This window comes from Pinus tabuliformis, chromosome Q (genome assembly GCF_031772625.1).
Source record: "Pinus tabuliformis cultivar Carrire ecotype Pingquan chromosome Q, CPIR1, whole genome shotgun sequence".
NCBI classification, from domain to species: domain Eukaryota; kingdom Viridiplantae; phylum Streptophyta; class Pinopsida; order Pinales; family Pinaceae; genus Pinus; species Pinus tabuliformis.
Window position 1 is genome coordinate 289,247,328 of NC_142296.1, and position 27,927 is coordinate 289,275,254.

The window sequence follows — 27,927 nt, forward strand, 5'->3', positions numbered from 1 at the left end:
ACATAAGGCAATATTTGTTGCCCGTGGTTTCTCACAAGTTGAGGGGATCAACTATGATGAGAAATTTTCTCCTGTAGCAAGTTACTCATATATCAGATTGATGTTGGCACTATCAACACAGATGGGTTGGAAGATCCATTACATGGATGTGAAGATTACATTCCTCAATGTCAAGATTGAGGAAGAGGTGTACATAGAGTAGCCGGAAGGTTTTGAGACCTTCGATCGTGAGTTGCATGTGTGCCGACTCAAGAGAGCTTTGTACGGGCTAAAGCAAGCACCTCGTGCTTAGTACACCAAGATCGAAAACTACTTCACTAGGTTGGGCTTCACAAAGAGTGAAGCAGATGAAAACTTGTACCACATCATGGTAAAAGGTAAATAGTTGATCATTGTTCTTTATGTTGATGATCTCATATTGACGGGTGATGATCAGTTGATCTTGCAAGGAGGACCTTGCAAGAGAATTCGAGATTAAAGACATGGGTCTCATGCACTACTTCCTTGGCATGGAATTGTGGCAGAAGGATGGGGAGTTGTTTGTGTCTCAAGGCAAGTATGCCAATGAGATACTCAGGAGATTCGGCATGGAGAAGTGAAAGCCCATGTAGACTCCTCTAGCAGGTAATTGGAGGAAGGAGGATGCTACTTCAGGAGAAGTAGTAGAGGCTACTGCGTATCGACAGCTTGTGGGTTCACTAATGTACTTAGTGAACACATGACCAGATTTGTGTTATGCGGTGAACCAACTGAGTCAAGCTATGGTTTAGCCCACCAAGATGTTTTGGAAGGCAGCTAAGCATGTTTTGAGATACCTCAGAGGCACATCTCAGTATGGATTATGGTATAGACGGATAGAGGGAGTGAAGCTGTAGGGCTTCACAGATGAAGATTGGGCAGGGAATCCATAATATCATAAGAGCACATCAGGAGGAATTTTGAACCTTAGATCAACTGCAGTTTCTTGGTACAACAGGAAACAGAGGTCAGTTGCAGTCAACTAATAAGAGGCTAAATACATGGCTGCAATTCAGGCAGCATGTGAGGCCATTTCGATGCGGAAAATTCTAGTTGGTTTCTTTGATCAAAGGATGGATCCAACTATGATCTATTGTGATAATCAGAGTTGTATCAGACTCTCTTAGAATCCAGTATTTCATGATAGGTCAAAGCACATTGACATTCGGTATCATCATCTCAGAGACTGTGTGGCAAGGAGGATCATGTTGTTGCAGTATATTTCGACCGAGGAGCAAGATGTTGAAATTTTGACTAAGGAATTGTCAAAGTGTAAATTCAAGTTCCATAGAGACATGAGCGGGGTGGAAGATAATCCCTTTCTTGTTGAGAGGGAGTGTTGAAATGTGGCAACAAGAATATTCCAATTTTAATTTGTCCTTGAATTAAAATTCGAATTTAGTCTCACTAGCTATTTGAAAAATAATTACTTAATTCATTTTGACTTAATTAGTTGGATAAATTCAAACATGAAGTCTTTGTGAAGTCATGCAATAGTTATCCCTTTGATCAAGGAAGTTATCCCTTAATTAAGGAGATAAGGATGAGTTGTATTTGAGTTTTAATTAGTTAGCTCAGTTAACTGAGTTAAGTCCAGTTAAATTAGCTCCAAACAGTTTGTGGAACTAATTGTGAGTTCAGTCAGTTAATGCATGCATGCATGCATGAAACTAGTGTACTACAGATAACTGAATATTCTCTCATAAATAACTCATGCATGTCAGTTTAGACAAAGAACCAGTTAAGATTAAAGGTAGGGACAATTTACTATCAGTTGCAATAATTTTCCTATAAGAAAATCTCTTGCATGCAAAAGGAATTCATTCCTTGAGATTTGCACAATTTTACAGTGTGTTGGAGTAGTGTGTGACATCAATGTCACACAAGGTTATAGCTGGAACACCCACGGAAAACAACGCAAGGAAATAGGAGGCTTGGAGGGCAGAGGAGAAGGCATATGAGTTGTCTAGTCTGTCTATGAGAAGTGAGAGGGATTGTACTAAGAGCTGGATAGCTGTGAGAGCTAAATCTTTGTGTAATCCTAAGATATTTCCACTCGTATAATAATAGAGATAGCGGGGTTTTTAGCTGAGGCTTTCCTTGGAGTATTCTTCTGTGTTTCATGTGTATTGATTCTTCTTCTATGTTATATGTGTTCTGTTTGATCTTGCTCAAATTGATTCAACTTCCACAAGTTTGATTGTAGAAGTAGATTAAGTATTGTGCTTTAGTCTATTGCATAATCAGGTTAATCTACAGTGAGAATTTATACACCAACATTGTTACAATTTGTAGATAGGTATGTAATTAAACCTGATGGTGTGTTAGAAGATATATATGTATCCTTATATTCTTGGGAATATCATGTTGATTTCATGCTTTTAACACCCAAGAATAATTTAGGAGGACATCCATTAATTTTAGGAAGGCCATGGTTAACTACAACTGATGCTTTTATTAGTTGTAGATCAGGAGACATGTTTATCTCAGATGGAAGTTCGACAAAAAAATTTACATTGTACCCACCTACAAAAGAAATGATAGAAGTAGAAAATGAATAATGGATAGATGATGATAATGATACACAACCAGTTTTCACTATTACACAAATAAATGAAGAGGATCAAATTTTAAATTCAATAGAAATAATGAACCCTCTTTATATTGTGACAATAACTAGGATTTTCAAGAATAATGTAATATTGAGTATCTATCATCTAGACAAATGTCTTTAAATTCTATGGAAAATTTTGGAAACTCTTCAATAGAAATTCTTCTAGGGAAAATTTTGTATCAATGAAAACCTGGAAGAATTACAGATAAAGAAACTGGTAGAAATATTGCAAAAACATTCTTCTGCATATGCATGGGAATGCACTGATACGAAGGGAATTAATCCAAAAATTTGCATGCATCATATTTATATTGAATAAAATGCTCGACCAGTTCAACAAACACAAAGAAGAATGAATCCAAACTTAAAGGAAATTGTTAAAGAGGAATTGCAGAAGCTGTTAAATGTAAATTTCATTTATAAAATATCAAACATTCAATGGGTTTCACCCCTAGTAAGCTTTCCTATGAAAAATGGAAAATGGAGAGTATGCATTGATTACAGGGAATTGAACAAAGCTACTTTGAAAGATAATTTTCCACTTCCTTTCATAGATCAAGTTTTAGATACATTAGCAGGAAAAAAATATTTCTCATTCTTGGATGGTTTTAATGGATATAATCAAATTCAGGTAGCACCTAAAGATCAAGACAAAACCACATTCACCTGTCCATGGGGGACTTACACTTACCCAATACTTCCTTTTGGATTATGCAATGCCCTGGCAACATTTCGAAGAGCAGTACTAGGAATTTTTTCTGATCTTATTCATGATTGTGTGGAAGTATATTTGGATGATTTTACAGTTTATGGAAATTGTTTTCAAGAAACACTTGAAAATTTAAAAAAAATTCTCACAAGATGCAAAGAAGAAAATCTCTCATTAAGTCATGAGAAATGTTTTATGATGTTTAATGAAGGAATTGTTTTAGGTCACCATATTTGAGGAAATGGTATTAAGGTATACTCATCTAAGGTAGAAATTATTTCCAAATTATCAATTCCAAGTTGTCAACGAGATGTAAGGAGTTTTCTTGGTTTTACTGGATATTATAGAAGATTCATAGAAAACTTCACAAATATTGCATCTCCACTCTTCAAATTACTCACCAAAGACTATGAATTCAGTTCAAACTCTGATTATCAAAGGGCTTTTGAAACTTTGAAAAGGAAGATCTCTGAAGCACCTATCTTAAAAGGACCTAATTGGAAATTTCCTTTTCATATATCAACTGATGCTTCAGATACAACTCTAGGAGCTGTGTTAGGATAAAGACCTCACTCCTTATGCGATTTATTATACCAATAAAAATTTAACTCCTGCAGATCTAAATTATACTGTAATTGAAAAGGAGTTTTTAGCTATCATTCATGCCATTAATAAATTCAGACATTACATCACTGGCTATGCAACTTTCATTCATACAAACCATTCTGCCATTATATATTTAATGAGCAAACCAATTACTAATGGTAGAGTAACAAGATGGATATTACTATTACAAGAATCTAATATTACCATTATGGACCAAACTGGAAAACAAAACACAATTGCTGACTGAAGATAGTGCCTCCACATCTTCAATGCATGTATGATCGCTTCTAACTCCAAATCACGTGTCAGGTAGTCCTGCTCATGCTCATTCATCTTTCGCGACTCATAGCATACCACCTATCCATCCTGCATAAGGACTCCACCAAGTCCTCTCTTGCAAGCATCTGTGCACACTACAAACTCTTTGTCCGGAACTGAAATCTAACTACACAAAAGTGGGAAGGAAATTATGTGTCAGGATAATTAGTAGAAGAAGTAAAGACCCGCAAACCATGCACGTAATGGGAAAATTATTATAATGGAGGGAATCCTTGCTACTACTTATTTGGATCCTAGCATCCTTGTAGTCAATGTGCAAATTAACTACACAACTATTCTCAACACATTAATTGGCCTTGGTGCTCCTATCAAAGTGATGACCCATGAGACCATGGAATCCCTAGGAATTTTCAATCTTAGGTAAACCCCCACAGTTTTGCAATTTTTTTATCGATCTACCATAAAACTAGAAGGGATCTTAGAGGATGTAGTAATCTTTGTGGATTCATTGGAGTATGCTACTAATTGCATGTTCTACAACCTAATTCCTCCCTAAGGGGGTATCATTTTATATTGGGAAGGAAATTATGTTTTCTTTAACCCTATATAATTAATTTGTTGCAAACATATTCTTAATCAAAATAAAAAAAGTTTTAATGGAAAACACGCACATTAACATAAAGACTTTATGTTGGAAGCTAAAAACTAGGAAAACTAGCAAGAATTTTCACTATATAGTATTACAATATAATATATATCCCATGGAATCCATGAATCATCAATCCATTTATCCTATATTAGAATAAAAACATATTTCATTAAATGAAATTACAAAAACATGGGAAAAACTACCATGTGCCAAAAATTACTTTTATAAAACATTGTGTGTCGAAAACCACAAAAAACTACAAAAAAAAATGGGGAATTCCCCCAAACCTATGTGAAAGTGGGTTTCCACCCCCCTACAAATCCCTTGAATAGGGGGGGTTTCCATCCCCCCCCCCATGACCCCCTATGTGGTGTTAATTTTACAAATAATATAACTCATACCCAACGCATGGCTAACCACTACAGACACATACATTAGTCACAAATATAGTAACATGACAATCTCCCATGGGACCTCCACCAAAAAAAATAGCCTATATCCTCCCACTGAGGCCATCATTGATCCTAAACTCCCCTTTTGGGAAGGTAGAGAGGAAAGTGATGAGGAAGTGATTTCTCGTGAAGTACTCAATGTAGACCAATATCTTGCCCTCAAAGACAAAACTAAGGATGAAGAAATTGGGGACTTTACAACCTCCCTATCCTCATCTGAATCAAATATTCTCACACATATAATGGAATATAAAATGCATGCTTCTCTTGGCATAGTAGGTACATCCTCCGTATAACATGAGTCGTCTTTTCAAGAAGAACTAGGTTCAAATTTGGAAACGACAGAAATTATCCCCCAAAAAAGCTTGAAGATCAATAAAGAGATAACAAGACATCATAAGGAATGAGTAATCAAGGTTTTCCAAAATCATAGTGATGCTTTTTCATGGGACTATACTGATATGAAGGGCATCCATCCTATTTTTTTCACTCACCACATCTATACCAAGGAGGACTCTAGACCCATTTGACAACTCAAATGATGATTAAATATTTTTTTGTGGGACATAATTAAAGAAGAGCTACATAAATTATTTTTAGATAATTTCATTTACCTCATTTTTTAAAGCCAATGGGTCTCCCATGTTATCATTGTGCTTGAAAAGAATGGCAAGTGGATGATTTTTGTCCATTACAAAGAACTCAGTAAGTCCACACAAAATTACCACTTCCTACTACCATTCATCGACCATGTACTATACATTGTTAGGCCCTATAAATTTTCTACCTTTTACCCAAAAACCCCTTGCCTTAAACTTTATTTTACAAGTCAAACAAGCCTCCATGCATATATTTTTGACCTTTTTATGTTTCTTTGGGTTTAATGGATAAATGTTGCTTATCTATATTAAAAGAGTTAATTAAATTAATATTTTAATTAAAATCTTACCATCGTTTATCTACAATATCTCTTGCAGTAGTTGTAATAATTTTAAATTGAAGAGTTTTGGTACTGGAAGATCATATCCTAAGATTCCTGCACTAATCTCGATTCCTGATGCGACTCTATCCATTCAAACTTCTTACCTTTCCTCTGCAATGATGTGATAGGATAAGAAATTTATGAGAAGTTCCTGATGAACCTCCTATATTAGCCTTGCTAACCCCATGGAAGATCTCACCTCATCCACATTCTTAGGAGCTACCCACTCCATGATGGCCCTTATCTTCTCTGGATATACTACAATTCCCTCCTTGGAGACAACATGCCCCAAGTAGTATACCTCAGTCTGAAAGAAACTATACTTGTTGAGTTTAGCATACAATTGATGCTCCCTCAACAACGTCAACACAACTGCTAAATGCTCAGAACGCTCTTCCTCATTTTTAGAATATACCAATATATCATCAACGAACAAAATTACGAACTTATCCAAATATGGACACAACACACTATTCATCAAACACATAAATGTAACTAGAGCATTAGTTAAGCCAAATGGAACAACAACAAACTCATAATGCCCATACCTAGTCCTAAACACGATCTTGTAAATGTCCTCCCCTTTGATGCGTACCTGATGGTATCATGATCTCAAGTCGATATTGGAGAGAATTGTTGCTCCCTTCAGCTGATCGAACAAGTCATCAATCCTTGATAATGGATATATTTTCTTGATGCTAACTTTGTTCAACTGCCTATAGTCAATGCATAATCTGACAGTTCGATCTTTCTTCTTCACAAATAAGAATGGTGTGCCCCAAGGTGATACACTTCGCCTAATGTATCCCTTGTCCAACATTTCCATCAACTATAGATTTAACTCAACTAACTCAAGTGTGCTCAGCTTGTAATGTGCTTTTGATGTTGGAGCTTCCCCTGGAACTAACTCAATAGAAAATTCTACCTCCCTGTGAAGTGGAAACCTTGTAATGTCCTTAAGAAATAGATCCTAAAAATGCTACAAAATTGGGTACCTTATCAACACATCTGCATCCTCAACCTCCTTACCCTTATGACTAGAAATGTGTACTGCAAACAACACACACCCTTTCCTGTGGCCACGCTTTTCTTGCATAGTTGTCACCATCCTAACTGATGTGGTTTTATTCTTACCCTACAAGACTCTTGGTTCTCCATTGTCATCAAGACACTTAATGGATTTTTCATAACAATCTACCTTGGTTCTATGAAGATACAACCAATCCATGCCCAACAACATATTGTATGATCCCAATGGTAGTACATTTAGATGTGATGTAGTAGGCATACCATTCAAATCAAATTCACAAGCTCTTACCCAATGATGAACTCGCTTCTTTGTACCTGTAGCAAACTGCACTAACCAAGACTCTACATACAATTTGTTACTCAAACGACACTTATCCACCAAGTCAGGACTAACAAAGATATAATTATATCTAGAGTCAATAAGAATAGAAATAACTTGATCAAAAATCTTACCATCCATCTCAATGAGAGATGCTTTGTGTTCTACCTACCTGTTGTCCACTACTGCATAGATACGAGAAATGATTTTCCCTACATCTCCAATAGTCTATGCCTCCTATGCACTATATATCTGAGGCCTACCACCCTAATTTTGTGGACAATATCTCTTAAGGTGTTCCTTTCCACATGTCCAACACTCCAACCGACCAATACCAACACCTCTATGCTACTGTTGTGACTCATGTCCCTATCTAGCTACATTAAATCTCTTTTTTGGTGCCACATTTTCTTTCTCATCTGCATGTTGAGGCCTTGTCCTCTTAGGCTACCATTTACTTTTACCTTTGTATTTTCCCTTCCATCCTCTCTGAGATTCATTCTTACGCTTTGACTATTCATAGCAATGCTTCAATTTCCCAATAACTTCCTCAAGTGACCGAGGCTCATCATAATAAATCCGATCTCTAAATGCTAATGGAAAACCATAGACAAATCATTGAAATTTAGCCTTCTCATCGGTAAGATATGGTACATACCTCAATGTCTCCTGAAACTTGGTCATGTACACTTCGTCTGACATTGATCCCATCTTTAGCTCATAGAACTCTTTAGCCTTATAGTCGTAGTACCTTTCTGAGAAGTACTTCTTCCTGAAAAGCATCTTGTACTCCCACCAAGTCAATTCATATTTCCTAATGTATCTGACCCGCATAACATATTCCCACCAATTGTATTCTTTACCTTTCAAGCTGAAGATTGCTACTCTGGCCTTCATTTTATGTGTGTAATTATGCAACTCAAATAAATTTTTTATCCCAAGTATCCAAGCCTCTGCATTTTCTGGCTTCTTCATATCTCCATCAAAAGTAGGTGGCTTCGCTTTCTTAAACTCATCTGGTAAGTATCCTTCATCATTGCTCTTGTAAGGATGATAGCGATGATGATCATGATGTCTATCGGAACCAGAACTAGAATAATACATGTATCCATCGCCTCTCCTAAAGTATCCAACAACCTGCCATCTCTCACTATATTAGATCTATCTGACTTGTGTCTACCAGGAGACCTACTTCCATATGCCCCATTAGTTCTATCCTCATGTCCATGGATGATCTGAAGTGGTCGTTGGCACTGCAAGTCTGAAAGACTATGAAGAAGTATAACATTAACCTCTGTTTGTTTCTCTTGTGCCTATATGATTGAGTCATTATCTACCTTACAACTCCTTATCTCTTCCTTCAAGCTTCTCAATGTGTCTGCCAAATAAGAAGAGTGTCCCACATCATGCTTCCCATTTGATTCATAGGGATATTCTATGTAGTCTACCACCTTGCTAGCCATTTGATCTCTTTCCTACAATGCATAATATGTCAGATAAACCAAATCACAATAAATCAATGTACCTTAGTATAATTTGGGGAGGATACCTCATCTACAAGATCATCAAATTAGCATGATACATGTATAACATAATCATAACAACATATATACATATAACAAGTAAGTGCATCAACGCATAAACATCATTCTAGCTAGGGTTCAGTCATCAATGCAAGGCCATATCAACAATGCATGCTATGACCTCATACATGACAACAACCATTAATCCATTATACATGTTGCCACATGCAACCATCAACATGCATAATCAAAGAAAAATCAACTACACATACGTATAGATGCATACAGTCGAGCATAAGCGATCAATTCTTGTAATCAGGCTACAATACTAATACATGTAATTCAAACATTTAAGAATGTAGCCTAACATACAAGGATGTAAGTAGGTGACATAAAATCAACATGTGAGCGACATGCAACAAGAAGTAACCAGTCATATGCTCATGGCGATGCATTCTACAAACTCAACATCAAATTCTCCATGATAACCTTACTTCAACCATAATCAATCATCAAGAAAATGTAACAAGAACATGGAATTCAAGTGTAGGAGACACACATGCAACTAAAATACATGCATGACCAACACACACTGCCCATCTAGACCGATGGGTGAACTTGGCTCTGATACCACTCTATAGCACCCTCCTACCAACACTACCCAAGTAACCATGCCAACCGAGCAAACATACGACAAGAGGCTACTATGATTGGATTCAGCCTCCTATGTGACCTTAAGGAAGTTGAATCAATGGAACACATCAACCAACTTATCCACATCAGCAATAGAATCCTCAAGAGACATGTCAGCGACTCAGAGATCATGTCCATGGGTCCCACTGATGTTCTATACATCTTAGGAATTAATTACTCTAATGCTATAGGCAAGAGAGCATCCAGAAATGCAAAGTCACTCTCACAGGATTTCCTGCCAGCAACGAGAGACTAAATTTTTCAATGTTATGCTAACAACTCTGGGATTTGAGCCACTTTTTAAGTCCCAAAGCCTAGGTCACTGACTAGAATGGAATGATGACTCAGGAACAATACAAGAACTATGAAATAATGATGTTGTTGGCATTATGATACATGTGTTGTACTTGATGGCAACCTACTTGTAGCAGAACAACTCACTTGTATATGGTAACTAGATGAATCTATGTAACTAGATGAATCTAGAGGAGAGATATTAGATGTGACAAAATGCATGGAAGTTCAAAGGAATCATTTCAAAAGTAATATGGCAAATTATAGGGTAACAAGTCTCTTTAGAAGTAACATGACATTGGTACAGAAGAACAAGAAGATGGAACTTAGGTCTACTGATCAGAATAAAGAAAGTAAAGGAAAAGGTTGACGTAAAGCAATTTAAGAAGTATACATAGGTCCACTTAGTTAAAATAGCATATACACTCTAGTCCATAGAACAAAAAGAGCGTATACATATACACGCACTCCCACAGAAGGAAAAGAGTGTACATGTTAGAAAACCAAGGTTTTGGTCCGAGGTATTTGGTCCAAGGTATTGGTCCAAGGTATTTGGTCTGAAGTATTGACCCTAGGTATTTGGTCCAAGGTATTGAAAAAAGGCCTAAAGCTATATAAGGAGGAGAATATCATAAGGCCAAGTGTGCAAGTGTATGGGTTTCTAAGGAATACTTCTATCTGAAGTATATTTTATGTTGCAGGGCTTATGTTTGTGATTAGATCTGAAATACTTTGTGCACCTTGAATTCAATGTTGGATCAGGTTCATGAGACATAAAATGACTTATTATTGAATGATCTGATATTGGTTGGGCTAGATCTAATTAGGTACACTTGTCTTATTCCTTAAATGTCATGATCTGGGTTTGTCTGAAGTCCGGAAGTGTAGCGAAGTTATGAGTTCATATTTGCAGATTTGTATGCTGGTTCGTCTCTACAAAAGTGCGTGTACATGAAAGTTCTACTCTTCAAAATAGTGTATACAAAAGAAAATCCTCTTCTTCAAATCTGACTGATCAATTTGATCAATTGTGTTGGTTTACTGCTATCTGTCAATGAATTCTTATTAGATCTAAATGTAAATCTGAATGCATTGAGTTTGGTAATTGATTGATTGATTGAATAAGTGAGAAGGGTGATCTTTGATACTACTTGTGTAAAGCTCTGTAAATAGTTAGTAGATGGTTAGCATACTGTTCGTTGGTACAGACTTGATTCATAAATTTTATGTTTCAGTAGTCTTGAAGGTATACGCAGGTTTGATTATAGGAATTAGCATATACACACAGGTTGGATTTAGTAAATCAATGTATACATTCTGATGCATGATTTTTGAGGTTGCAACTAGTTCTGAATGATGATGTATGTTTATGGGTTCAACACAGTGTTCTTGTGATAGTGATCTGATTGTTCAGATTAACTGATTTTTGGTTGATGCAGTTTGAGTTTCAAAGTTCCTGACGGGTTCGGTATGAAAATTTGATGAAACAAGGTCTTCATGTGTATTGTTGTGTACCAGGAGCATCCAGTCTGAAAATTTATGAAACGTGGTCCCTGGTGGAAGAGAGAAGGTCGTAGACTTCTGTAGGTCGGCGCCTATGTACTAGTAATCACAATGGCTAGTACAAGAGCAAGGGGGTTGCAGCTCCCTTCCAGTAGAAGATGGAAAACGAGAGAAGGTTGTAGCCTTTTGCAGGTGGGTGCTTACATACTGGTATGAGTCTGCACCAGTACAAGACTGTAAATAGATTTTCTTATTATTAAAAGAAAATAGAGACGACAACAGCAGGTGGTTTTCACCCACATTGGGTTTCAACCTTAAACCTTGGTGTTCATGTGTGTTTCTTATGTGTGATGGTTTATTCTATTTTTACTGATCTGTTTAATAAGTTACTGATGCACTGGTTAGATATCAACATATGATAAATTGTCTAAATCACAAGTTTTTTGGGTTTACGCTGGTTTCATCATAGTTGCGTGTACATGCTAGTTCACTTTACAGAAGTAGCATATATAAATCTGTTTGAGAAAAGAAAATTATTGATCAAATAATACTGATTCACCCCCCCCCCCCCCCCCCCCAGTATTATTTCCAACAATTAGTATCAGAGTAGGTCCTTCTGAAGAAGCTTGATCGCTTGAAGGAAGATATTTCAAGATGAATAATCATGAAGGCATGGGATCCATCAGACCACCAATATTCAATGGGAGTAACTTAGTATATTAGAAAATAAGAACCAGAGCTTATCTACAATCACTTGGAGTAGATGTTTGGGAAATTGTAGAAGGAGGATATCAATTTCCAGTAGCAATTCCTACAGACTCTGCAGGTAAGAAGTTATATGAAACCAATGCCAAAGTTGTCAATACATTATTGGGAAGTTTGTCAGAATCAAAATTTGTCAAATTCATGCAACTCAAGACAGCCAAAGAAATATGGGAAAAAATCATTCAAAGCTATGAAGGAGACTCTCAAGTAAAATGTGCTAAGCTTCAAACTCTCAAAATTCAGTATGAAACTCTTAAGATGCATAGTGATGAGAGTGTTGCTAGCTAATTCTTACGTATAGATGAGATTGTTAATTGTATGAAGAATTTGGGTGAAGAGATAAAGGAAGTTACATTAGCGAAGAAAATTTTGAGATCTTTGTCTTCTAAATTTGAGTCAAAAGTGTCTACCATAGAAGAAAAATAGGATCTTCAAACTATGACAATGACTCAACCCCATGGAATCCTAACTACCTTTGAAATGAGAAAAGGAGGTCCAATAGATATGAGAGAAGATGCATTTAAAGCATCAACAAAAGGAAAAGGAAAGGAAGAACACCATGAATTAGGATACATTTCAGAAGAAGCATATGAGCTAAATTTTGTCAAGAAGCTTCAATGGGGTTCTAGAAGATTCAGAGGTAAGCTACCATTCAAATGCTTTGCTTGTGGTAGAGTTGGTCACTGTGTTGCCAAATGTCCTCATAAAGATAAATAGGAAAAAGGGAAGGAATATGCAAAAGGCAATAGAAAAGAGGTTGTGAATAGAAGGAGTTACTATACACATGAAGATAGTGATGAAGATGAAACTAAACAAGATTATAGGCTTCTCATGGCCTATGACAATGATGATTTTTTGGATGCATTAGAAGAGGAATATTTTCTTGAATAAATCACTAAACTAAAAATATGTTTAGAAGAAAAGAATATGATCATAGATACTTTGACACACCAACTTGCTAAAAGAGAAAAGCAGAATGAAAATCTAGAATGTAAAATTGTGGGTCTAAGAAAGGATCTTGAGAAGAAAAAAACTCTCAATATTAGATTTGCTAAAGGATCAAAAACTTTAAATGAAATTATGAAAGTTTAGTGTTCTCCTCTGATAAAGACAGGTCTTGGATATACTGAAGAATCATCTCATTCACAGAAGCCGTCAACCTCCACCGGAAGTTATCTTGATGCAGCAAAGACGAGTGAACAGTGTGTCAATCCTCAGAAAAGGCCTAGAACTACTCATCAAGTAAATCATACTCAATTTACTCCAAGGATGAATATCAGTAGAAGCCGCAACCAACAGGTAAACAATGTCAAAAGATTCTATGATCGCAAAAACTTCTTTAATGGGAAATGTTTTTCATGTCATAACTTTGGACACAAGGCTGCTCAATGTGTTGCTTACAAAACCATCATGACTAGAGAAGCACGAAATCAAAGAAGTACAACAGGAATCAAGAAAAGTTCCTATAATAACTTTTCTCCTCTTGAAAATGAAATAGAATGCTCGATTTGTAACAACTTTGGTCATGAAGAATCTGAATGTAGGAGAAAATTTCAGCCAACATTTCAAAAGGAGAAAATTCCGTTAAATCCCAAGATATGGAGAAGGAAGGAATCTCAATCAGAAAGATGTGGTATATCTTTTTACATGGAAGGACAAGAAAATCAGTGGTACATCGATAGTGGATGCTCCAAACACATGACAGGTCATAAAGAGAAACTTCATTCATATAATGCTTTTGAAAAGGAAAAGAATGTCTCATTTTGAAATGACACTCCAGCTGTCATTAAAGGTAAAGGTTCTATTTTCTTTAAAGAAAAGGTTAAATCTGGAAATTTCATGTATGTAGATGGTTTAAAGCATAACTTGTTGAGTGTCAGTCAAATGTGTGATCAAGCAAATGAAGTGGTGTTTCGATCAAACAGATGTGCTATTTGTGAACTTGATATAGGAAAGACTGTGATCAAAGGTACATGAACTCCAAACAACTTCTACATGCTCAAAGGAGGACAACAACAATGCTATCTAAGAAAAACAGATGAAAACTTGCTGTGGCATAGAAGATTGGGACATATAAGCTTTTCTCAAATAAGAAAAGCATGTAGGCTCAAGGCAGCTCATGATCTTCCAGATATCAGCATCCCAGAAAATACCATATGCAAACCATGTCAAATCAATAAGAAAACCAGAGTTCACTTCATTGAAAAGGAAGGGTCATCGAGTAAGCCTCTTGAACTCATCCATACTGATTTATGTGGACCAACAAGGAAAAGGTCACCTCGTGGAGAAGAATACTTTATTTTTTTTATTGATGATTTTTCCAGGATGTGTTGGATAGGTCATATCGGATGGGGTGCAATTTTTTGCCAACATGATCCTACTAAAAAGAAAATGGAATATGAAATTTGACCAGATAAAGCGGAAATACTTTCAACCTCACTCTGATACCAACTACAAAGCGCACACAGTGAAAGCAAGAATGCGGAAATGCAGAAATAAACAAGATTCGTGACTGATAATTTTCTTCTAAAACATAAAGATGAAGCATTTGAAAAGTTTAAAGCCTTCAAATATTTAGTTGAAAATGAATCAGATTGAAAAATCAAATGTCTCAGATCTCATCAAGGGGGAGAATTCATATTAGATGAATTCTTTGACTTTTGTGAACAACATGGAATGAAAAGGCAATTCTCCACCCCAAGAACTCCTCAACAAAATGGTGTGGTGGAAAGGATGAATAGAAAAGTTAAACAAATGGCTCGAGCTATGCTAGATGAATCTGGAACTCCTGTAACCTTCTGGGGTGAAGCTGCATTTGCTGCCATGACTATTCTCAACAAAGAAAATGTTCGAGTAAATAGCAATCAAACTCCACATGAACTTCGGTATGGTAAGCCTCCTACTGTAAAATACTTAGAGTTTTTGGAAGCAAATTTTTTATCAAAAGGACTAATGAAAAATTTGGTAAGTTTGAACCTAGAGAAGACGAAGGTATTCTTCTTGGCTATTCTTCCATAAGTAAAGGATACAAATGTTATAACAAAAGACTTCGGAAAATTGTTGAAAGCATGAATGTTGTAGTTGATGAAGCATGTAGAAATCTGGAACAAATGAAATCAACAGGGAACATGACAATGAGGAAGATGGGGAATGATTTCCCACATCAAATCAAAATGATATTGAAGAAGAAACCAATGAAGCATCAGAAGAAGATACAATAGACGAGGAAAAGACTCCATCCAGGTATGTTTAGAAGAGTCATCCAGAATCTCAAATCCTAGGAGAAAAAGGGTCTGGAGTACAGACAAGAAGAACTCTTACAAGGACCTCAAGTTATCTCACATTATTGTCCTCCACAGAACCTCAGAATGTACATGAAGCATGCAAAGATGAATGTTGGGTCAAGGCCATGGATGAAGAATTAGACCAAATTGAAAAGAATGATACTTGGGAATTAGTTCCTAGACCTCATGATAAAAATGTTATAGGAACAAAATGGATATTTAAGAATAAGCTGAATGAAAATGGAGAAGTTATTAGAAATAAGGCAAGACTTGTTTGTAAAGGGTATGCTCAACAAGAAGGTATATATTTTGAAGAAACCTTTGCACCTGTTGCCAGACTTGAAGCTATAAGGATGTTTCTTGCCCTTTTTAGTTTTCAAAAATTCAAAGTATATGAAATGGATGTAAAATCAGCTTTCCTTAATGGAGATTTAGAAGAACAAGTGTATATTGAACAACCAAAAGGATTCATTCTTGGAAATGATGCAAAACTCATATGCAAACTCAAAAAGGCTCTCTATGGTCTGAAACAGGCTCCAAGGGCTTGATATTACTACCTTGACAAATATCTACAACAACAAGGTTTCACAAAAGGTTCTGCAAATAACAATTTATACACAAAGATTGAAAATGATAAACTGCTAATAATTGTTGTTTATGTTGAGGATATCATATTTGGTACCAATGAAGAATCCATGAGTCAGAAGTTTGCTTCAGTAATGCAGCAAGAATTTGAAATGTCCCTACTTGGTGAACGAACTTATTTTTTGGTCTACAAGTACAACAAAAAAAAGATGGTATCTTTATTTCACAAACCAAATATCTCAAGAAGATTTTGAAGAAGTACGAAATGGAAGATTCTAAACCAGTATGTACTCCAATGGTAACAAGATGCAGTCTTAGCTTTATCGATGAATCGCCAAAAGTAAACCAACCAACTTAAAGATATATGATTGGAAGTCTACTTTATCTAACAGGTACAAGACCTGACATCATGCAAATAGTACGAATTGTTGGAAGGTTCCAAGAAAATCCAAAGGAATCACATCTCCAAGCAATCAAAAGAATCTTCAAATATCTTCAAGGAACTCAAGACTTTGGACTATGGTATCCTAAAGATACAGACCTTACTCTTCATGCATATACAAATGCAGATTGGGTTGGAAGTGTTGATGATCAAAAAAGCACTAGTGGAGGTACATTCTCTATGGGTTCTCGGTGTGTCTTGGTTCAGCAGGAAACAAAGTTCAATTGCTTTATCTACAGCTAAAGCATAATATGTGGCTACTGCATCTTGCTTCACACAACTACTTTGGATGATGAAAACTTTGCAAGACATTCAGATCACATGTACTCCACCCATCTCCATTCTATGTGATAATACAAGTGCCATCACTATTTGAAAAAAATCTAGTCATGCACTCCAATGCCAAGCACATACCCATCAAGTACAATTTTCTACGAGAACAAGTGCTAGAACAAAAGGTCAAATTAGAGTATGTTCCCTCCAAAGCACTATAGTTTTTAACCCTGTACAGAAATTACCTGCATACGAATTCTAAAACACAGAAAATAAACATTGCAAGAGCATAACACATAAAACACATATACACAGAGATTTTCCCCTCGATCCCAAAATCGGGACTACCAGCTTGTTTTTTCATTATATTCCTTTCAATGTTACAATACATATTTATGCATGCTGAAGCATCCAATACCATGGACCGAAAACCATTGCATCCAATACCATGGACCAAAAACCATCGCGTCCAAAAAACATGTGCGAAAGTCATGCACAAAACCATAGGTGGGTCCGCCCAACCTAACATAGGGTCCAAAACCAAAATTTTCCGGGGCACTGCCCCAGACCCCATAAAGTGGGGTTATGGGTGCCCCTCAAACCCCCTGTTAACTACATGGAAAGAATATAACACAACCCAACATTCTCCCACTTGTTGTTTTCTTTCCACAGGGGGGCACAAGAGAGCTTAGTCATTTTTCCAGCCCTGAAATGCCCATTGTCTCTCTACACCAAGAGAACTTCTCAAATCTCACAGATTTTGTCAATGCATCTGCAGTATTCTTCAAAGTGTCCACCTTTACCAGCAACACCTTTTTGTCTTCTATCATATCCCTCACAAAGTGATACTGAACATCAATGTGCTTTGTCTTTAAATGATATGTGGGGTTCTTTGCCAAGAAAAATGTACTTTGGCTATCACAGTCTATATTATAGCTTCCTGTACTAACCCCATACTTGAACACAATCTCTACAACCAAATTGCTTCCTTGCTTGCATGAGTGGCTACCATGTATTCTGCCTCTGTAGTTGACAGTGCCACTACAGATTATTTCTTACTCATCTAGCTGACTGCACCTCAAAATAGGTTAAACACATACCCACTTGTAGATCTTCTCTGATCCAGATCTCCAGCCCAGTCTGCATCAACAAATCCATGAATATCCAACACTCTTTCCAATCCTGGTCTTCCTTGGTAGCACAAACCATAATCACTAGTTCCACGCAAATACCTCAAAACCCACTTCACTGTTGTCCAGTGCTCCTTCCCTGGTTTTGACATAAACCTACTCAATACTCTCGCTACATGTGCAATTTCTGGTCTAGTACAGACCATTGCATACTTCAGGCTATCGACTGCACTTGCATATGGAACATGGGACATGTCCTCTTCCTCTTCTTGTGTCTTGGGACACTGTTCAGTAGATAACCTCACACCTACAGGAATAGGAACCTTCACCGGTTTACTATCCTGCATATTAAACCTCTGCAATATTGTCTCGACATACTTCCTCTGGTTTAACCAGAGCTTCCTCTTTGCTCGATCTCTTTTAATTTCCATGCCCAAAATATAGTTTGCAGCACCAAGATCTTTCATGTCGAATTTGGAGGACAATTGGGTCTTCAAATCCTGGATAACTTCTTTGTCATTTCCAACCAACAACATATCATCCACATACAAGACCAGATAAATAACACAGTCACCAATTAATTTAAAATACACACAGTGATCTACTTTGCTTCTGGTGAAGCCAAGTCCCCGTATAAATGTATCAAATTTCTGATACCACATCCTGGACTATTTTAACCCATATAGAGACTTCTTTAATTTACATACTAGTTCTTTCTTACCCTTCACCGCAAAGCCTTCAGGTTGCTTCATGTAGATCTCCTCTTCCAGATCCCCGTGAAGAAACGTTGTCTTCACAACCATCTGTTCTACCTCAAAATCAAAAGTAGCAGCAACAGATAAAAGTAGTCTAATAGAAGTTACCTTGGCAACAGGAGAAAAAATATCACCAAAATCAATTCCTGGCACCTAGGAATAACCTTTTGCTACCAACCGAGCTTCGTATTTCTCGACTTTTCCTTCTGCATTTGTCTTCTTTTTGAACACCCATTTGCTACCAATTGGTTTCCTTCCAGCCGTCAACTCCACCAGATCCCAAGCCTCATTTTTGTGCAAAGTTTCCATTTCATCAACCATGGCCTCTTTCTAGAGTTTTCCATCCTCTGGATCCACTGCTTCCTTCACAGTTTTGGGATCATAATTAGTAACAGACAAAGAAAAATTTGAACAAAAAGCAGATGGACTATACCTTTCTGGCTGCCTTCTTTCTAGAACTGATCTTCTCACAACTAGAGTTTGTGGCTCTTCATCTTCTAATTCCTCCTCTGTTGTAGAGTCCGATTCTTCCTCCTTTAGCTCAAACTCTATCTTCTCAGGTTCCTTTGGTTGGACTTCATGTTTAATAACATCTTTCACCTCTCTGAACACCACATCTTGGCTATACATAACCTTCCTTGTTACTAGGTTCCAAAGCTTATAACCCTTTAAACCATCCTTATACCCAATAAAGATGCACTTTTTAGATTTACTATCTAACTTTGTTCTTTTCTCCTTTGGAACATGTACATATGCATCACATCCAAATACCCTCAGATGTGAAAGAGAGGGTTTCTTACCAGTCCATACCTCTTGTGGACTCTTATCCTCCAACATTGATGAAGGTGACCTGTTGGCCAGGTAACATGCAGTGTCCACCGCCTCTGCCCAGAATTCCTGTCCTAACCCGACACCACTAAGCATGCTTCTTTCCCTTTCTATCAAGGTCTTGTTCATTCTTTCTACAACTCCATTTTGATGAGGTGTATATGGAGTAATCTTCTGCCATGCTATACCACACTTCTTGCAGAGTTCTTCAAATTCCTTACTACAAAACTCTCCACCATTATCTGTCCTCAGCACCTTTATCTTCTTCTCTGTCTGGTTTTCCACCAGAGCCTTAAATTCTTTAAACCTGTCAAAGACTTTATATTTCTTCTTAAGGATATATATCCATGTATTCCTTGATAATTCATCTGTAAATGATACATAGTACACAGACTTACCCAGTGATGGAAATTTCACAGGTCCAAACATATCACTGTGCACAAACTCTAATATCTGTTTCACCCTCTTACTACTAGAGGGGAAACTCACCCGATTCTGCTTCCCATATACACAATTTTCACAGAAATCAAAATCTAGAGAGCTATTACTCATACCTTCTACCATACCTTTACCATGAAGTATTCAAAGGCCCTTCTCTCCAATATGTCCAAGCCTTTGATGCCACAACATGGTCTTTTCTCTAGAGACCATTATATTTTCTACTCCATTTTTAGGAACCATAGAACTGTTGCACCCATCAATAACAATGCTACCTTGCATCTTGTACAGAGTTCCAATCCGAACTCCCCACATCAATATCGGTGCTCTCCGAACCATTTTGTAGGTGTCCTTCTTGAACACTGTTTTTACACCTGCATCATCCAGCTTGCTTACAAAAATTAGATTTTTGGCCAATGAAGGAATATGCAGAACACCCAGTAGTGTTCTAACCCTTCCACCTTGCAACTTCAACTTAACTTTTCCGCGACTAATGATTATAGCCTTCCTATCATCCCCCAAGAAGACATCACCACCATCATATTTCTCATACTCGCAAAACCACTCTCTATGGGGAGTGAAGTGAAAGGATGCACCTGAGTCAATGAACCATGCCTCATGATCTACATGTGTACTTGAAGAAGCCAAGTACACATCCCCACCTTCATCTAAGGTGGTTTTCGCCTCTATAGAAGGAGCCTCATCAGATCCCTTTCCTTTATCAGGAGCTTTAGATTTACAGTCCCTTTTGAAGTGGCCTTCCCTTCCGCATTTCTAGCATACCACCTTTACAAGTTTTCCTGGAGAATTAGATCTCCCTCTAGATTTAGATCTCCCACTCGATGACTTATTTTTGTTTCTGTTCTAGGACCGTCCTCGTACAGACAAGGAAACACCATTCTGGTTCTCTATATTTTTTTGTCTCATCTCCTCCATCAGCAAGGCTGAGACTATTTCATCAAACTGCATGGCAATTGCATTGCTACCTATTGCAATAACCAAACTATCCCACAAATCTGGTAGAGAACACAACAAATTAATGCACTTATCTTCATCTAAAATTTTAATTTCAACAGATGCTAACTAACTTACCATAGTATTAAATGGGTTCAGATGCTCTGTGATCGAGTCTCCATCTTTCATCCTCAGGTTATACAACTTTTTCCGCAGGAACAGTTTATTCACGAGAGACTTAGATTGGTACAAAGTCCCTAACTTGTCCCACAAAGCCTTTGTTGTAGCTTCCCCTGATACATTCAACAATACTAAATTTGAGACACACAATCGTATTGTTCTCTTTGCCTTCCGATCCAACTTCTTCCATTCTTCATCGGACACTCCTGTTGGTTAGTACCCGAGTCTACCACGATCCACTAATATTTATTCACCAATAGATCCTCCATCTTGAGTTTCCACAACTCAAAACTCTACCCATTAAATTTCTCGATCTCTATCTTTCCACTGCTCGCCATCTTCTTTCACCACCAGAATCGATCTCACAGATCTCCCACTGAATAGGGTCTACCATAGGCCCGAGTGAAACCCCTCAGCAACAAAGGCGTCCCCTTGAAGCCAAAACTACTTTGATACCAAATGTAGATTTTAACCCTGTACAGAAATTACCTGCATACGAATTCTAAAACACAGAAAATAAACAATGCGAGAGCATAACACATAAAACACATATACACAGAGATTTTCCCCTAGATCCCAAAACTGGGACTACTAGCTTGATTTTACATTATATTCCTTTCAATGTTACAATACATATTTATACATGTCGAATCATCAAATACCATGGACCGAAAACCATCGCATCCAATACCATGGACTGAAAACCATCGTGTCTAAAAAACATGTGCGAAAATCATGCACAAAACCATAGGTGGGTCCACCCAACCTAACATAGGGTCCAAAACCAAAATTTTCCCCAGACCCCATAAAGTGGGCTTACAGGTGCCCCTCAAACCCCCTGTTAACTACGTGGAAAGAATATAACACAACCCAACAAGAACAGGTTGCTGATATATTCACTAAAAGACTACCCAGAGAAACATTTGAATATCTCAGACAAAAGCTGGGTGTAGTTGCTGCATCATCTTGCTGTTAAATCTAGTTTTTCAAAGAAAGGTTATTATATGTGGGTTTCAATATGTTTAGTCACGTATACACGTGGGTTTATGTGGCTAAAGGAGCGTATATATTTTGCTGATAGAAAAATAGTGGGTCAAACTCTGATATGGGTGCTTTGTTTGATGTTGATGATTACAGTCTGACAATATGCTTTTCTCATTGATTTTTATTTGACTAACAAAAATTCCTTGATGAATGATTGTTGGAAATAATACTGAGAGGGGGGGTGAATCAGTATTATCAAATTCTTTTCAATATATCTTCCTTATTTATACTTTGAATAATTCTTCAAATATTGATCATTACTTTGTATGTCAGTATCATAAAATAATGAGCAGGAACAAGAAAAGCAAATAGTCACACAAAAGAACACCAGATATAAGGTGGAAACCCAATATGGGTGAAAACCACCTGCTGCAATATGTCTTTATCTTCTTTTAATAAGAAACTCCTTTTACAATGATTTTGTACTGGTGCAGTTGTTTACCAGTACGCAGGCTACAACCTGCAGAGAGCTACAACCCTCTTAGCTCTTGTACTAGCCAAGATACTAGTACGTAGGTGCTGGCTTACTGAAGGCTACAACCTTCTCTTTCTTCCAGGGACCACGTTTCATAAATTTTCAGACTGGAACCATGAACATCAATCAATCATCAAGTATATCTACATCAAACAATCCCCTTTTCCCAATTAGCACTGAATCAAGTAAACACTTCTCTGACAGCTATACCCAGAACACAGTAACAGTAACCACACACCAAATTCTGAACCCAGAATACTGCAGCAATAGATATAGGCAGCTAGATCATAATTTAAAGATATACGCTACTTCAACAACCTGAAACCTGCGTGCAGATCTATAAAGGATAATTCCTTCTTTCAAATATTCAGACACTAATTAACCCAGATTGTCAGATTTATAGATCAACCATGCGCCTCATATAACAGATCAAAATCAAGCAAATATATTATTATTCAAGCATAAAGATTATGACCCATCAATAGAACTTATCCTTCATTATGCGCTAAGGTTCCTCCTTCATTCAGATCCAGATCTGCACCATAACCCAATCACAAATATTTCAGATCTAGCACTTATTAGATATTCAATTCATTCGATGATGCTTTGCCAAATGATCTCCTTCCTCTTTTATAGTCTTAGGCCTTCCACAATACCACGGTCCAAAACCATAGGATCAAAAAAACTGTTGGACTAATACCATGAACCAACCATGAAAGTGCGTGAGATCAACACTTTTGGATGCAATACCATGGGCCAAAACCATAGGATAAAAAACTGTCGAACTAATACCATGAACCAACCATGAAAGTGTGTGAGATCAACACTTTTGGATGCAATACCATGGGCCAAAACCATAGGATCAAAAACTATCGGACTAATACCATGAACCAACCATGAAAGTGCGTGAGATCAACACTTCTGACGAGGTACCATGGTCCAAAACCATAGGTTCAAATACCAAGGACTAACTACCATGGACCAAAGGTAAGTTCTCCAACATATACGCGCTTTTCCTTGCATGAAAGTGCATGAAATTTTTCTCCACATGAAATAAACTTTTCTCTGCATAAAAGTGCGTGAACTTTTCTCTACATGAAATAAACGTTTCTCTGCATAAAAGTGCGTGAACTTTTCTCTACATGAAATAAACGTTTCTCTGCATATAAGTGCGTGAACTTTTCTGCACTATAATTTATCATCTGAGATGAGTGGGTTTCCATCAAGTACAACATATGTATCATAATGCCAACAATCTCCCCCTTTGGACTTGATGGCAACAACAACCAATCACTCTCCCCCTTTAACATCAAGGGCAAAGGGTTATGCTCCCCCTTAGAACATGCTCCCCCTGACTATAAACCAGATCTGCAAAGAAGAACCATAATCCATCAAACACCATAAATGACCATGAAAGAGATATAGAGACGTATTGCAGCAATATTTAGACCAGCATCCATGATCTCCTTCTGTACTTCCTCCATAATGCCAACAATGCATGATATGCTCCCCCTGAACCTGTGCCATTCGATCTTTGACCAATCCGCAACCCAGCACATGTACGCATATACTTCAGATGAACCTTGCGTACAACCAACAATTAGAAGAGATTCAACAACAAGATGATGCATCAACAACCCCCAGCTTTTGCCTGAGGTATTCAAAGGTCTCCCTAGGAAATGGTTTGGTGAGTATATCAACAACTTGTTCCTTAGAAGGAACATACTCCAACTTGACCTTTTGTTCAAGCACTTGTTCCCGGAGAAAGTGATACTTGATTGGTATGTGCTTGGTTTTTGAATGCATGACTGGGTTCTTTGAAATGTTGATTGCACTTGTATTATCACATAAGATGGAGATGGGTGGTGTACAAGTGATTTGAAAATCCTGCAAGGTCTGCATCATCCAAAGGGGTTGAGTGCAGCAAGATGCAGGAGCAACATATTCTGCTTTAGCTGTAGACAAGGCAATCGAACTCTGTTTCTTGCTGAACCAAGATACTAATCTGGAACCCATAAAGAATGCACCACCACTTGTGCTCTTCCTGTCATCCACGCTTCTGGCCTAATCTGCATCAGTATAAGCATGAAGTGTGAGATCTGTATCTCTAGGATACCATAAGCCATAATTTTGAGTCCCTTGAAGATATTTGAAGATTCTCTTTACTGCCTGAAGATGAGTTTCCTTTGGATTTGCCTGAAATCTTCCAACTATTCCCACTGCATGAATGATGTCTGGTCGGGTACCTGTCAAATAAAGTAGACTTCCAATCATAGATTTGTAGGTTGGTTGATGTATTGCTACTGATTCATCATTTGCATTGAGGCTACATCCTGTGACCATGGGTGTACATACTGGTTTTGCATCTTCCATGCCATATTTCTTCAAAATCTGCTTGAGATACTTGGTTTGAGACAAGAAGATCCCTCCTTCCTTTTGTTGGATTTGCAGGCCAAGAAAATATGTCAGTTCTCCAAGCAAGGACATTTCAAATTCTTTCTGCATCACCAAGGCAAAGCTTTGACTCATAGATTCTTCATTGCTGCCAAAGATAATGTCATCTACATACACAACAAGTATTAGAAATTTGTCATTTTCAATTTTTATATAAAGATTGCTATCTGCTGATCCTTTTGAAAAACCTTGTTGATGAAGATATTTGTCCAAACGATAGTACCAAGCCCTTGGAGCTTGTTTAAGACCATAGAGAGCCTTTTTCAGTCTGCATACAAGATTTGGATCATTTCCAAGAATGAAACCATCTGGCTGCTCAATGTATACTTCTTCTTCTAAGTCTCCATTCAGAAAGGCTGATTTCACGTCCATTTGAAATACTTTGAACTTTTGAAAGCTTGAGAGAGCAAGGAACATTCGGATGGCCTCAAGTCTTGCAACAGGAGCAAAAGTTTCCTCAAAATCTATTCCTTCTTGCTGCGCATACCCTTTACAAACAAGTCTTGCCTTGTTTCTAATTACTTCCCCATTTTCATTCAACTTATTTTTGAAGACCCATTTTGTCCCTATTACATTCTTATCCTTTGGTCTAGGAACCAACTCCCAAGTGTTGTTCTTTTCGATCTGCTCAAGTTCTTCATCCATTGCTTTGACCCAACATTCATCTTTGCATGCCTCTTTTACATTTTGTGGTTCAGTGGAGGAGAGTAATGCCAAATAGCTTGAAGCTTCTGCAATTGTTCTTCTTGTTTGTACACTTGCTTCTTTCTGCCCCAAAATCTGAGATTCTGGATGATTCTTCTGAACGTACCGGGATGGAGTCTTCTCTTCTATCCTTATCTGTTCCTCTGGTGCTTCTTGAGGTTCTTCTTCTTCATCATTCTGTCTTTGAGGGTAGTCTTCATCTTCTTCGATATTTTCATGATTTACTTGCCTTAGAATGTATCCCTTTTCATCAACCACTACATCAATGCTGTCAACAATTCTTCCAAGTCTTTTATTGTAGCACTTATATGCTTTGCTATGGAGAATAACCAAGAAGAATGCCTTCATCTGCTCTAGGTTCAAGTTTGCCAAGTTGCTCATCAGTATTCTTAATATAGCATTTGCTCCCAAAGATTTTGAAGTGCTTTACCGAAGGAGTCTCACCATACCAGAGCTCATGAGGAGTTTGAGTTTTGTTCACTCGGACATTTGTTTTGTTGAGAATAACAACCACAGCATATGCAGCTTCACCCCAGAAAGTTGCCGGAGTTCCAGACTCATCAAGCATAGCACGGGCCATTTGTTGGACTGTTCTGTTCATCCTTTCCACCACTCCATTTTGCTGAGGAGTTCTAGCTGTAGAGAATTCCCTTCTTATCCCATGTTCTTCACAGAAATCGAAAAATTCATTTGAGGTAAACTCCCCACCTCTGTCAGACCTGAGGCACTTAATTTTGTAACCTGATTCATTTTCAACCAAGGCTTTGAAGGATTTGAATTTCTCGAATGCTTCGTCTTTGTGCTTCATAAGTCCTAACCAAACAAACCTGGAGAAATCGTCAATGAATAATATCAAGTATTCTTCTCCTCAAGGTGTCCTTTTCCTAAATGGACCACATACATCTGTATGGACTAGCTCAAGAGGCATGCTAGCTAATCCTTCCTTCTCTGGAAAGTTAGTTCTGGTTTGCTTTCCAAACTGACATGATTTGCATATGGTGTTGTCTGGAATTTTGATATCTGGAAGACCACGAACAGCCTGATATTTGCATGCTTTCCTTATTTGTGAAAAGCTTAGATGCCCCAACCTCCGGTGCCATAACCAGTGTTCATCATCCTTGCTCAAATAGCATTGTTGTTGTCCTTCTTCAAATATGTATATATTATTTGGAGTTCTTCTACCTTTGATCACTGTTTCACCTGTATCAAGATCACGAACACGACATCCGTTTGATCTAAATATCACCTCGGTTCCTTGATCACACATCTGGCTAACACTTAGAAGATTATGCTTCAATCCATCAACATACAAAACATTTCCAGCTTTGACCTTTTCTTTTAACTGAGCAGTGCCTTTTCCTTTTATAGCTACAAGAGTATCATTTCCAAAAGAAACTTTCTTTCCCTTTTCTAAAGCAGAATATGATTCAAGTTTTTCTTTATCACCTGTCATATGTTTCGAACATCCACTGTCAATGTAGCATAGATTTTCTTGTCCTTCTGCATAAAATTCTATCCCACATCTTTCTGTTTGTGGTTCCTTTATTCTCCATGTTCTGGTGCTTGAGGCTTGTTCCTTTGTCTGCTGAAACCTGCTCCTGCATTCAAAATCTTCATGACCAAAGTTATTGCAAATAGAACATTCAACTTCATTTTCAAGAGCAGAAAAGTTGTTATAGGTCCTTTTTGTAATCCCGATCATACTTCTTTGTTTTTGAGCTTCTCTAGTCATGATTGTTTTATATGCAACACATTGAGCTACTTTGTGACCAAAGTTATGGCAAGAGAAACATTGCCCATTGAAGAAACTTCTGCGATTATCAAATCTACCAGCCAAATGATTGTAATTTCTATTGTCATCCATTCTTGAAGCAAATTGAGAAGATTTTAGCTGTGGCTGGTTGTAGCTTTTGTTCATCCTTAAGACAGATTGCCCCTGGTTTAC